Here is a 14820-nt window from a genome sequence, read left to right on the forward strand (position 1 = left end):
ACACTGTACTTGGAGTTAATCGGCGATGAATCCCTCACCAAGTCAGCATTTATTGAGCCACCTTCCGGCCTTCCTACCGTCTCAAAGTATTTTTAAATCCAGGCATACATCTAAATAAAAAATATTTTTATTTATTAACACAGACCCCAAACAGTTATATGAGGCATATCAAATGCGCTAAAACACTCTAATACAACATAAAAGCAAACAATACATTACAATTACCAGCCTGTTTAAGCTTATTCCTTAGGTTTGGGCACAGTCCTATGGAATCAGGTTTATCTCACTGTGACTGCTGGCAAGGCAGTGGTCCTGTTCAAGAATTGCCCTACTTTTGGTGGACACTTACTGTAATAAGATGTTGGGTAGCTAGAATGAGACTATACAGTTTTCACAATCATGCTTCGTGGCTTCTGTTTCAGTCCAGCAGGAGCTGGAACCCCTTGGCCAGTCCTGTCTTCAAGTCTCCCCAATCTTTCAGAGCTTCAAGTTCCTGAAGAGTATTTGGAGTCCGGGCAGCGCTCTGTTTTTTTGCATTCTTCCCCATGGTTTTTGCTTCTGAGCGCTTCTCAAAGCTAACTCTTCTGGTTATGTGATTGGTGGCACCTATCTAATAGGGACTGGATAGGGACCAAATCTCTACCCCTCTCTCCCAGACCATCGGCTGACTGTAGCTTTGTTTATTCTGTGTTAATGACAATATGGCATGTGATCCCCAACTACCAGAACTGCTTAACAAGGTATTCACCTATAGAATAACAGCCCCCTTTCCAAAGAACTAGATGTGTTTTACATTACATATTTGCCATTAGGACTTATTCTCGAGTAGTACTAGCAGTTGATCACACTATTTTCAATGGAGTGGACAGAAAAGAAAGAGGCAGTAAGTAACCTAGATGGTAACAGGTGAATTAATAACAGAGAACAAGTCTAGCAAGGATTAATGTAGATTCATAAAACAAGACAAGGTGAGAAGCAGGAGAAGACAGGAACTCTGTTTAGCAAGCCAGGGGTCAGGGCTGGTAGAGACAAATGCAGATCTATTTAACAAACTGAGGTCAAGGGCTGGACAAGACAGCAATTCCATTTAACAAGCCAGAGGTCTGGGCAGGTAGAGATAAATGCAGATCCCTTTAACAAGCCAAGGTCTGGAGCAGGAGAAGACAGCCATTCCATTTAAACAATCTAAGTCAAACATTGAGAGAACAGAAACAGGTCAGGATACACAGGCATACTAGGTCAAGCAGGAACTATAACCAGGATTGGTGAACAACAGAAAGCCAGAGGACAAGTGCAGCAAGTGATTAACAGCAAGTAGACAGCTGATACTACCTAGTGAATAGCTAAGAACTGAGAAGAGAATGGTTGTTATTTACATAGCAACCTGGCAGGAGTCAAAGTAGCATTGGCTGCATCAAAAGGGGAGGACGCCACTACTGTCGCTAGGCAACCAGTCCGTCGAGTAGCAGAGAACATTCTGCAACCATATATGGAACCTGGATGACATCAGGGCACAATCCGCTTCTGCCTGACAGGGTGCGGATGGCGGCAACTGGTTCATTGTGAAGTGGTGATCACATTTCTTAACACATCAGGGCACAGTCCACTGCAGTTTGATGGGGATGCTGGTTACTGTCACTAGGCAACTGATCTGGCGTGCGGCAGTGATCATTATGTTTCACAATAGATAATCAACCTGCACAATGTTCTTTAATAAAGGGGTATAATCACTGCAGAGCAAGATAGCAATATTTGTGTGAGATCCAGAGGTTCAGAATCACCAACACTTCCAGTGGGTGCTAGCTAATCCTCTGCTTGCATAGGCCCTCTTACCTCTCTGTCTGTAATACCAAGGGGTCTATGCATCAATAAGATGCAGTACAGCTAAGTATGCATTGCTGCAAACCGCAGCAATGCATATTTAGGTACCACTAAGATGCACCATGACGGGGCTACTCTAGGAGCTACAGCGAAGTGACCCCTATGATGCAATCTTTTTTTCCTATTTACCGATAGCTTAGCGCTGCCGGTGATAGGAGGAAGTGCTGTTTACAGGTTTCTGCAAAGCCAAAGAGGCTTCATCAGAATCCCATAGGGAATGACAGATAATGCCATCCTGAGATGGCGTTATTTGTCTGTGCAATGGACAGCTTATCAATGCTTGATGCATTGCAGAACATCACAATCCCCATAGTAATTTATGGGGACTGCAATGCTGAACTGTATTTCTGTGAAATCTCATTCGACAGGCAGTTAATGCATGGCAACTATACTTAAAAGATGCGGAAACTACCGGAAACTACTGTTTCCGCATAATAGTGCTTACCCATTTCTAAGACAGTGGGGACTGACAAATTATGAGAGTTCTCCAATACCACCCAGGAGCCATTACATGAATGGTTCACAAATCAGTTACTACATATACTATATTATACTTATATTTTTAAGAAGATCTTTCTACATCAGGTTTTTTGATAAGCGATTATCAATTACCTTATCTGGTATGTGGTTTGACCATCTTTTGTCTTAATTTACAATAGGCCACCTCCTGTATTCTCTCTATTTACCACACTGAATTCCACTCGGATAGCAAGGGGTTTTTGGGTGACTGCCACCCTTTACCATTAATGGGAGTAATATGTATAGACTTCCTTAGACATGTGTGCATTTGTTTTTTGACAATAGATATTCTCTGATAGTGTTGAGTGATAAATTATTTATTTACTGCTCTGAGATTTTATATATCCTTCATGTGGTCTATAAGTACTATTTTTCTATATACAAGTTTTTTACACTGCACTGCTCAAGTTAGACCCATCTTTATTTTCAGTTCCAGGCTGACTAGACTCTTAATTATGAACTGCTGGTGAACACTTTATAAATGCAAATCCTATCCTGGATAGTGCTATACAATGCACTGCAAATCTGTAATCACAATCTCTCCTTATATGTTCTCCCTATATTAACTTGGATCTATTCCAGGTAGGAGGGAGAAAGGGAGAAAGAAAGAAAGCCTAGTGAATGTAAGCCTGTAATGTTTTCTGTATTTCCTTGAATTTGTTGGTTATATCCCTGTTGGGTGTACAGTATTGCCATGAAAGATAATTAATCCCGCATAAAGTAAAGAAAAACTTATATAAATATGAATACACACTGAGCCCTGTTTTAAGCGCTTGTTCACATACATATGTGCTGGGTATATGAATAAAATGCATAAAAATTTATTTTAGTGATATATTTTATTTGTTTTATATGCATTGTGCTTTTACCAAAGAGAGCAAAAATGTGTCCTCTATTAGAAATTAGACAGTGTGAGGGGTTATTAGATTTTAAGAGTAATATCACAGATCTTTTAGGATAGTTTTATAGCTTGAGCTACGTGTATGGCTGTGCTTTAATTAGCGCTTTGGCTATGTCAAGGGCTAAAATGTGATGTAGGATGTATAACTTAAGTTGATGCGAGGATAATGGGTCAGTATTTACATGATTAAATTGAGGCAAATATTTATTTTTTAAGTTTCTTCTTTTATTTCACATAAAGAATAATAAGTGGTTAGCACTTCTGCCTCACAACACTGGGGTCATGAATTCAGTTCCCGACCATGGCCTTATATGTGTGGAGTTTGTATGTTTTCCCCTGTTTGCGTGGGTTTCCTTCGGGTGCTCTGGTTTCCTCCCACACTCCAAAAACATACTGGTAGGTTAATTGGCTGTTTTCAAAATTGACCCTAGTCTGTCTGTCTGTGTGTGTATGTTAGGGAATTTAGACTGTAAGCTCCAATGGGGCAGGGACTGATGTGAATGAATTCTCTGTACATTCGCTGCGGAATCAGTGGCGCTATATAAATAAATCGTGGTGATGATGATGATCATGATGATGATGATGATGATGATCATGATGATGATGATGAAGAATAAACTCTCAATCAATGCGAGAATGACACACACACACACACACACACACACACACACACACACACACACACAATGGTTATTCCCATAAAGACCACACGTTCAAATTCTGAAAACAACCAATAATGATTGGAAACTATTAATAGCCTTCACGTAACATTAATCCCCCCAACCCGTTCCCCATATAACATGAATCTCTTCACATCAGTTCTTACATAACAATAATCACCCCACACCCATGCCAACATCAAATTTCCATCCCCCCAACAGTTTCACATTTCATCAACCTCCTACACCAACCCCATATAACAAAATTGTCCGCAACAATTCACCATTAATAATAAAAGAGAAATGTCTGTTGAAAGAGTAGCGTGTGTGACAGGGAACACAGCCGGCTGGCGTCTCACCTCAAGGAACTTCAGCAGACCGGAACTCGAGGTATACTTCACTTGAAGGTATTTACGATTACCAGAGGTGTTTGTGATGATGAGAATTCAGGACTTTATGTGATCTTCTGGACTTATTTTTCCAGTTGGAACTTTCTCTTTAATTAGGGGATATTTTGATGTGTGGAAGCATCTGTATAGACTAAGGAAATCTCCAGTGTTTTTTTTGTCTTTTCCAATCATTGGCCATACGTTTTTATGCATGCAAATTTTTTTTTATTTTTCTACATTTTTATTGGACATTATTAGACAGTGTTTTGGTTTTTTATTATGACATTTTATCCTATTTTTTTCTCTTTGTCTGCAGACTATTGGTAATTTTATCTATATAAAGTTTTTCTATATTCATCATATTTTGAATTCTGTGTATGTCATTTTTTATCTTACTATTTATATTATCTGCCTAACACTTATATCGTTGTTCTGTTGGTTCTAAGTCCTTTCATCTAGCACCAGGGATTTTTTTCTGATTCATTGATATTAACCCTACCCCACACCAGTCACCAAATAACAAAGTAAAACTCACAAGTCACCACATTGTTAGGGCTGATGGTATTGACATTAACTCCCAGAAGAGGACTTCTACTTCCCTTATATACTCATGCTGACCAATGAGAGGCCAAAGATCCAAATAGCCTAATTACCTCCTCAGGAGGCTTCTGATTAATGTGCACAGAATGCACACACATCCAACTGTCAGTTGCCGAGATGCATCACTGATTAGAGAAGAGTCTTGGCTGTTGCCAAGATACTTTAAAACCTTAATCCAGCAATGCCCATAGCAATTTGTTTATGCATCCCATGGCAGCAGCAATAAAGGCATTGTTCCCCAAAAACAAATAAAAAAACCCTCACTCACTGTATGAAGCTAGCAATCCCTGCATACCAGGCAAAGAAATATATTAATAGTACATTAACTCTTAATACTTTTAACCAGAAGAGATATGTGAAAAGTCAGGTATACATAATACGAAAACTCTTAATATTTGGGCAGAATATCCATGTTAGATATCTTGGCAGGCCTTACAGGTTGAACATTAACATTTGCAGACTGCTGCAGCCACTCCTGTCACACGCATACTTGCCTACATTTGAGATCTCCCCATCGGGATGGAAGAACTCATGATCGTGTCATGGGGGCATGGTTAGATGATTGCGTCATTAGGCCATGCCCTCTTGACGAAATTATCGCATTTTCAGTCTATTGCAGTAGGGGGACGTTCCCAGCGAATCGTGTGGCTCAGGCCCGCCCACCACCCACTTCACTAAAGAAATGGCAGGATGCGGGAGGCTGCCTTGCTCTCCTGGGAGTCCAGGAGCACTCCCAGAATTTCGGACATTCCCAGACAGTAGGCAATGATGGATAAACAATGATAACAAATGTATTCTGACCCTAGTCAAACACCAAAAATTTTATCGGATAACGTTATATAAATATTTTTTACATGTTAGTAGATGTGAGATGAGAAAACAAATAATTGATGCTATGTCCCCAGCACATTTTGTTATTTAAATTAAGAATCTTCACATTAAGATCCAGAATAAACCCCTTCACCCTAACTAGAAAAACAACAGGGGTCCAAAAATGTATTCGGTATCCTAGACACTGGAAGTGCTTAATATTTATAGTTGGAAGGAACAGGTTTTTACTCTATAAAATATGTGAAGTATAGGGTCAGGGTGCTATTCTTTGAAAGATATTTTAAGTTCCATCCTATACTAATCTAATCTTATACAAGTTCCATAAATGTAGTGCACACAAGTTTTCTGTGCCTTTGTGAGCAAAACATCATTTACATTAGCCTTGCACTAATAAGTGAGTGAATAGATAATTTGATTTACCCTGTATTAAATAGATTACTTAACATAAAATAAGCAATAAACTAGTTAAAAGAAAGGAAATCAAAAGCTTGTAGGCTGCCAATCAATGTTTCAAGTGAATTTCTACAAGTTAGCTGCTTGCCTGCCTCATAATTGGATCCACTGACAGTCGGGACCGTCACCTTGAGACTAAGGGCGGCCCCGAGATTGAAGGAAGAAGGTGCTGATCGCCGGTAATTAAAAAAAAATAAAATGAAAATATAAAACCAAATATTTATGTGCCTGGCACTGCACCCCCCGAAGACCCAGCGCCCTGGGCTGTACCCTGATCAGCCTATTGGCTGAACAGACCCTGTATACATATAGACTAGGCTTGAATAAACTGTAGTTCTCTAGGTGTTGTAAAACTGCAAGTCACAGCATATCCTGCCAGATATTGGCTAGCATAGCATAACACCTGGAGAGCCACAACTTGTCCAGGCCTGATATACACATTTGGGTTATTTTAGAGAGAATGCTGGTGAAACATAGATTGAAAAACTAATAGAAGATGTGTCCTATCTGAGGGTTATTTCTGGTCCATTTAAAATCAAGTAAATAGAGCAGTAAACGGAGGGTGGCACAGGGGAAATGTCCAGGTGTAGAGTGTGTAAACACCCTATTGTTACTAAAAATGTAGTGATGTTACACTTGTGGAGTGATATAACTAATGAGCTACTAACTAGACCATCCATACATAGCAATATACTCATTGAGAACTAACATAAGAGATCAGGTAAGTTGCTGTCTGTATGTAAGTCCACACATAGTGTTGGTCACACTGATAGGGTGGCGGTGGAGGGCAATGGGGGTTATCACTGTGCAATATATGGATGATTGGCAATGGGGATTTTGTCTTAGTGATATTCGACTGAAAATGGTCTTAGAATCTATCACCCATAGTTTTAAAGTTATGCCCTCTTTAAGAATATATGTTACAATATATAACCCATTTATACAGCTTTTAAGGAGGGTTTTTTCTTCAGTAAAATTGTTTTCTTTAATTATACTGTTCTGGAAAGATTAGTAAAAGTTAAGAAGGGTACAGAATAATAAACAGTTGAGTCACATTCTGTTGGATGATGCGCTTTGGACATGATGAGTCATAGGAGTGATGGCATTTAATGCTGTGTGTTTCTCTGTCAAGTTGAAATTTATATGCTTCAGTATATATTTTATAGTGTTTAGAATACAAAGTGGCACAATGTCTAGATATTCTCTTAACCATCCAAAATCTTTTTGCTACATTTGTGGTGAGGTAGCATTTAAATTTCAGAAATGTTGTTTTACTCCACTCATTAAGAAGTGTTCTTAGCTTTACTTTGGACGCAATGTTGGTGGCCAAGATAAAAATTGGGTCCTCATTTTTGTTGTATCATTTGTGTCAGGCTCCTCACAGGTTGGTGAAAGGGTTCTCGACACATGAATATTGCTGTTCCAATGATTTGGCTGGAACCAAAAGATCACTGTACAGAATATTACTTTTGTCTTATGAATATTTAAGGCATTAATTTTAAGTCTGAGCGCACTGTGCACTGTGACATACCCTAATTTACCATCTGCCATAAGTCCTGTGCCTCATAATGGAGAATTGCCTGTGCCAAAGCTTCCAGAAAGTGTCATACTTAGTGATGATGAACAAGAAATAGCCTCTGGAGCATGGTGATGATCATGTAAGGCTTGATCCAACCTTTGAAGCTTCCTGTTCATCTTCTGGATTAAGTTTACTTGCCCAAGGAGATTTCAATGACCTTGTCCGAGATTTGTACCTATCTAATTGGCAAGCAGAACTTTTAGGCTTCAGATTGAAAGGTTGGAATCTCCTCCACCAATAAACAAAAATATGTGTTTTTAGATATAGGCATAGTGACTTTAAGGATTTTTTTCCCTTGAAGATGGACTTGTTTTTTGATTATGTTAATTCTGTTATGGAAGCACTCAGTCAAGAGTAAAAAACAGAATATTGGTGTATGTTTATATATTCTTCTAAATTTAGCTTGAAAGTGGTGCTTTTCCACAATGGAAATAAGTTTCCATTAGTACCACTAGCTTATGCTACTGATTTGAAAAAAATATATGAGCGCATGAAACACCTGCTGGATAAAATCTAGTATAAATAATATAAATTGAATGTCTGTGGTGACTTAAAAGTCATTGCTCTTTTGCTTTGACTGCAACTTGGTTTCACAAAGTACTGTTGTTTTCTTTGTGAGTGGGACAGCTCAGAAACTGTGGCTAAAGCAAACATCCCTAATCCCTGGACAGAAAAATGCTGTCAGTACACCAGTTGTTGATCCAGAGAAGTATATTTACCTCCACTCCATATAATGCTTGGTGTTATGAAAAACTCTATTAAAGCAATGGATCAAAGTGAACTTGGATTTGCATACTAAAGAAAAAAATATCCTTAGGATCAGTTATGCAAAGATCAGAGAGCATCTTTGTAGGGTCTCAAATAAAAGAACTGATTCAAGATTAGATGTTTAGTTCAGGCAGAAAAAGCTGAGTCTTTCAAGACTATTTACCGGAATTTCTTAGGGAAACATAAGACAGACAACTACGAAGAAATAGTGGACAATCTTTTAAAATCTCACAAGAACATGGGATGTAATAAGTCTTTGATAATCCATTTGTTGGACTTGCACCTGGATTTCTTCCCAGCAAATCTTGGAGCAGTCAGCAATGAACATGGTGAATAGTTCCACCAGGATAATTTCTTAATGGAAAAGTGGTATCAGGGCAAGTGGAGTCCAGGTATGCTTGCCTACTATTGTTGGACCCTTAAAAGGGATGCTCCTGAGGCAAAATACAGCAAAACATCCTATACATCTACATTTTAAGTTAACCATTTACTATGTATGTATTGTTAATAAACTTAATATTGTAAACTTTAATTAGATGTCACTCAAAATCCTTACGTTATAAAGACATTCTAAAACGATGTTTGACTTCAGCACATAAAATACTATTAGATTCACTTATATTCACTCCTGTGACAAAAAGTAATAAACATTTTGTTAACTAGTGAATTGGTGTTAAACCTGTGTAGTATCTGATTTGTAAAGGGTGTTTAACAATATGCATGATAGGCCTCTTATAATTTTCAGCTCCAATCCCACTAGACCCTTAATTCAACACAGAGGGCCGTTTGTTTCTCATCTTATTGGGAATAAGTGCAGGTGATAGGACCATTATTGCCACAATAAAAACAAAGACTTTGGCTACGCCTCCGTGATTTTTCTTCATGGGAGTCTAAAAGCACCAAGCTGCATTGGTTCAACAGAATCAGGCATTATGGGAGAGGTGATTTGAAGGAAAACATATCTGTCTCCTGTTTCCTTTCTTTATTCTGCCTGTCAATTTTGATGATTAGTTACATCAGTTTTTCCAGAGTATCGGGAGCCATACTCTGGGTGCTCATAGAAGCTTCTCAGCAGAAGCCAACTGCCTGGGTCATCATATAACAAACTGAGCGCATCTATGCTGAACAGAGATGGATTAACATAACTGAGACCCAAAACCCAAGTCTGGAGATCACCATGTAGTAATGATATGACTATTCCCACCTTTTGCTGCTCTGAACAGGTTGAATTTGGTCTCAGTCTAAAATAAAATTTGTAACTTTCTTTAAAATGGTGAAATAATTTCCAATCCCCCAAGAAGGTGTCTGGGAGGTTGAGTTTTGGTTTTTACCATATTTGCAGCCTGAGGCATTCCGGGGGCTTCCTCTTGGGTGGATAACCTAAGGGAAAGATCTGTACCAGTTCTGACATGGTCTGGAATGTTTTCCCAGGACATAAGCAGGGATAGGTGGTGTAGTCTACATGGAAACTCTCTCCTCATTGGCCAGTTATAATGTTAGGGCTACCTCTAGACACTAGATGATTACCTAGAACCAACACATTTCCGGTCTTATGAGGTGTTTAGCTATAGCAAGCCACTTTTCTTGTTGAGCACAATTTGCCTGCAGGTACAGGGATGCCCCCAGGACTTGAGCGCAAGATAGTAAGGACTTATTTAAGTGCCAGCTTAGTGTGAAGGTATAAGAGACAGAGAAAAATGCATACAGGAGCAACAGAACCAGAGGATCACCAAAGGTCAGGACAGGCAGCAGACAAGTGTATTTCAGCAAAATGTAGCCAAAAGTCAGGACAGGTAGCAGACAGCAGCCAAAACAAAAATCCATAAGCAAATCACAAGAAATGTAGCATAGCGTGCAGTAGCAGGGCAGCATGAGAAAACACTATCACTGGCTTGCACCAAGGACTGGACACACTGCTCTATAAAGGAGAGAGGAGCCAATCAGGACCTTGTTCTCAAACTCACCATCAGCCAGCCACCGGAGCTGCAGTATTATGACCACCCGATGACAAGGATGCCAGCTGCCTAGCAATCTGCTGCAGCCGGGACAAGAAAGATGGTGGCATTTTACTGATGAGTGAGTCTTCACTAAAGCAAGCCACGCAGTGACTCGTGACACAGACACTGCAAAACCAGTTGTTTTATCTAAACTCTTTCCTACAGTTCCCTTTTGTCTTTGCCATTCCTTGGCTTATGATTCATGACAATGTTTGGTATACAAGGGTTTGACTTTTTATTTTTAATATTGCCACCTTAGCTGTCATTCTTAGACAACCTCTCATGGCTCTGAGGGTATACAGGGTCTCACCATTGCAGAAATTGACAGACTCCTCATTATCATGAGTTCTGTGATGAAAGGAATGATTATCAACTGCATCTCCATCAACTTTATGAATGTCTCACTCAACTTCTGCCAGGCGTTGTAATACCTTTCAGCTGTATTTCTTCTCTCTCTTGTTACAATTCTGTTTCAAAACTAGATTCTTGCAATGGCAGTCATGAAGCCAGAATTATGATAAAAATGTATTGCAGTGAGAACACAATCCAGGTAATGCAAGGTAAACACAGTCCAGGTAAGGCTTGGTAATTATACAGGTGTGGCAGGATAACAAGTAAATGATAATAAAAACAACACAGTAGGTACAGGTAACATAGCTGTACAAATATTAACAGCGAGGGCCAGGAATGCACAGGATCTATAAGTTTGCAGTATGTCCGGACATAAGACAGATATCAGGATAACATCCTAGTGACTGGGTACAGCTGAGTAGTAAGTAGTTACTGAGCAGCAGGTACAGGCAAGAGCAGGGATTTCCCAGACACTGAATGTAGCAATGCTTGTAGTCCAAGGGAAAAACAAAACATGACCAGCAAGGTGCCTTTTGGGATACAGGCATAAGTAATCAGTTACAGGTGTTGCTCTTATTAAAACGAAGCAGAAGATTATCTCCTGCCAGTGAGGGTAAAATGTTCCAAGGTAGAACATCAGCACTTCTGGTGGCATAGAGGTACTGCAGCCAGACACAAACAGAGGCAGAGACTTAGCACAGAGTCCTAACATGTCCCCCTTTAAGGAGCAGATTCCAGACACTTCATAAAACAAAAGTTCCATTCAGGCTTTTCTCTTCCTCTGCTTTTTCTTTTTATGGGATCTCCTTGGAGAAACAATAGAGCCTTTCTCCAACGGAGTGTAAGCAAAACCCAGTTCTTCAACAGCATAAAAAGAAAAGGAAAGTTTGTCAGCTAACTCTCTAGAGTCATTAAGAAATTTGGTCTCAGAGTCTGAGTCCCAGCCTAGAGTCGGGATAGGACTTTTTATTTTATCACAAGATATCCCCATGAAGCCGTCAACCAAGGTACGTATTTGTTGTGACTGATATGGTCTTGGAAGGGGTATTCCTTATTGTTCATTTTACTTTTTGAAGACATACGTAGACTAATTGAACCTATGTGCATTGATGATTTATGGATAAGCTCAGGAACTGATACCAGAGGATGGACTGTGAATGGAAACAGAAAAACTATGATCAGTAGATTTGACAGTGGATGGAGTGTATTTCTGATAAACAGCTTTAATAAAGGCCATGGTATTATAGATAATGGGGTCATCGGAAATAAGAAGGGAGATGTCTCAAGTCTGTGGCTCCCCTCTAAACCTCATGATTATAAAACTAACTTGATTAAATTGGTCAGAAAAATATTCCGGAGATTCTTGAAACTGTTCGATACAGAGTTGAAGGACTGTAGAAAACTGTTTGAGGTCTCCATCAAAGAAGATTGGAGGAGGATCTGAAGATTAAGAAGTGGCTTCTGGGTGCTCTGGCTGTCTAGCAGACTCTGGGCGCTCTGGCTGAACAGCAGTCTCTGGAGAGTCCCCGACGGGGGCAGCAGTCTCTGGAGAGTCCCCGACTGGGGCAGCAGTCTCTGGAGAGTCCCCGACTGGGGAAGCAGCCTCTGGAGAGTACCCAACTGGGGAATCAGCCTCTGGAGAGTCCCCGACTGGGATGGTAGGGCAGGAGTCTCCGACTAGGGGCTCAGGCTGAATACACTTGACAGAAGGCCTGTACTGGGCAAACCACTCGGACTAGACAGCACTGTGAGAAGCCTCGAACCAGACAGCACTGTGAGAAGCCTCGGACTGGACAGCACTGTGAGAAGCCTCTGGCTGAACCATAGTATATGGCAACTGAGGCTAAATCATACTATGTGTCAACTCAGGCTGAACCATACTATGTGGCAACTCGGGCTAAACAGTACTAAGTGGCAACTCGGGCTGAACCATCAGCAATGTCTCTGTAACCAGACCCTCTCTGGAACAAACTGTAGGGGCAGCGCCCTCTCTGAAACTGGCTGTAAGGGCAGTGCCCTCTCTGGAGCAAAGACAGAGGCTAGCAACTTGGAGCTGGAGGTAGAAGTTGACACAGTGGAACAGGAAGCAGAAGCTGGCAACATAGAACAGGAGGCAGATGCTGGCAATGTGGAACTGGAGGTAGAGACTGGCACCTTGCACAGGCAACTGGGACTGGCACCTTAGGACAAGTGACCGGATCTGGCACCTCAGGACAAGCGACCGGAACTGGCACCTCTAGACAGGAGGCAGGAACTGGCACCTCTAGACAGGAGGTAGGAACTAGCAGATTAGGCCCCATCTCAGGGAACAGATCAGGTTGTCATTTAGCAATAGGAAGAGAAGTGTGAACAAACCCAAAGCAGGAGAGGAGCAAGCTGAAGACTGTTCTATAGTATATTGTGGTCTGCGGAGTGGGCAGTCTTGTAAGAAATGTTCGTTACGAACACAGTATAGGCATGATCTGCTAATCTTTCTGCACCATCGCTCCTCCTCAGATGGGCAGCGGGCCTGGGTTCTGTTACACAATAGTTCTTGTTTAACAGACACGTTGTTGCAACCCAATTGTGGATGTGAATGCTGACTGATTAATCAAGTCATGCAGAATGGGAGCACCAGGCACCCTGCTCAGGAAAGCCACTTAATACAGCCTTAAGTAGTAGTAGTATTATTGAGAGGTGCTTCCAGCATAGAATCAGTAGCAGACAAAGTGTACTGAAGCAAATCCACAACATTAGAACAAGGAGAACTGGGAGAAACAATATCTAAGAGTTTCTTGATGGGATATGTAAGTAATGCAGTAAGCTGAGCCAGCTGAGAGCGTAGCAGGATTATGTCTGCCTTTAAAGTTTGAAGTAAAGGCAGTTCAACTATTTGCAAGGTAGACAAGTTCACAGAAAAAACCATGGAAACAGATGGCAGCTGAACTTGTCTACCTTGCAAATGGTTGAACTGCCTTTACTACAAACAGAATTAACACTTAGGGCTAGATTTACTAAACTGCGAGTTTGAAAAAGTGGAGATGTTGCCTATAGCAACCAATCAGACTCTAGCTATCATTTTGTAGAATGTACTAAATAAATGACAGAGAGAATCTGATTAGTTGCTATAGGCAACATCTCCACTTTTTCAAACCCGCCGTTTAGTAAATCTAGCCCTTAGTCATAACATCTCTGAACCAGAGTTATCAGGAAATAAAGGAGAATATGGCTTTAACCATTCTTCAAACTCTCTGGCTGGAGCATCCTTATCTCTTGTGGAGAAAAACACCATTATATCCAAGTATTGACTAAAGGTAACTTAATAATGTAACTGTTAAAAAAAAGCAATATCCTCTCCGAATTATCCCTGGGTTTCTGGTAATAATGCAATCTTCAAAGATCTTCACAAAACTAGAAGACCTTTTTCCAGACCAGTTATGGACACTTGTATATCTCTGTGTGCCCAAAGGCCTTTATGAAACACTTGCAACACTCCTTAACTTTTTTTAAAGATGTTCTATGGGATTTCTTGGACCAGTTTTTGGTGGCCTTTTTTCATGGCATGATATTTTCTGACAAGTTTCGAGACCTCCAGCAGCATAGTGGCACAATGGTTTGCATATCTGCCTTTCATTCCTGGCCAAGACCTTATTTGTGGGGAGTTTGTACATTCTACCCGTGTTTCCGTGGCTTCCCTCTGGATGCTCCAAAAACTTGGTGGTAGGTTAATTGGCTGCTGACAAAATAAATCCCAATGTGCGTGTTAGAGAATTTAAACTGGAAACTGGGGAAATGACTGAGGTAAATGTGCTCTATAATTGGTGGTGCTATATAAATAAATGATAATAAATTTCACTTTTTTAGATAATATCTCCTAACATTAATTATATATGAAGCTAGATAAGAGTGAACT

The sequence above is a fragment of the Mixophyes fleayi genome, chromosome 1, assembly GCF_038048845.1.
Source record: "Mixophyes fleayi isolate aMixFle1 chromosome 1, aMixFle1.hap1, whole genome shotgun sequence".
NCBI lineage: Eukaryota > Metazoa > Chordata > Amphibia > Anura > Limnodynastidae > Mixophyes > Mixophyes fleayi.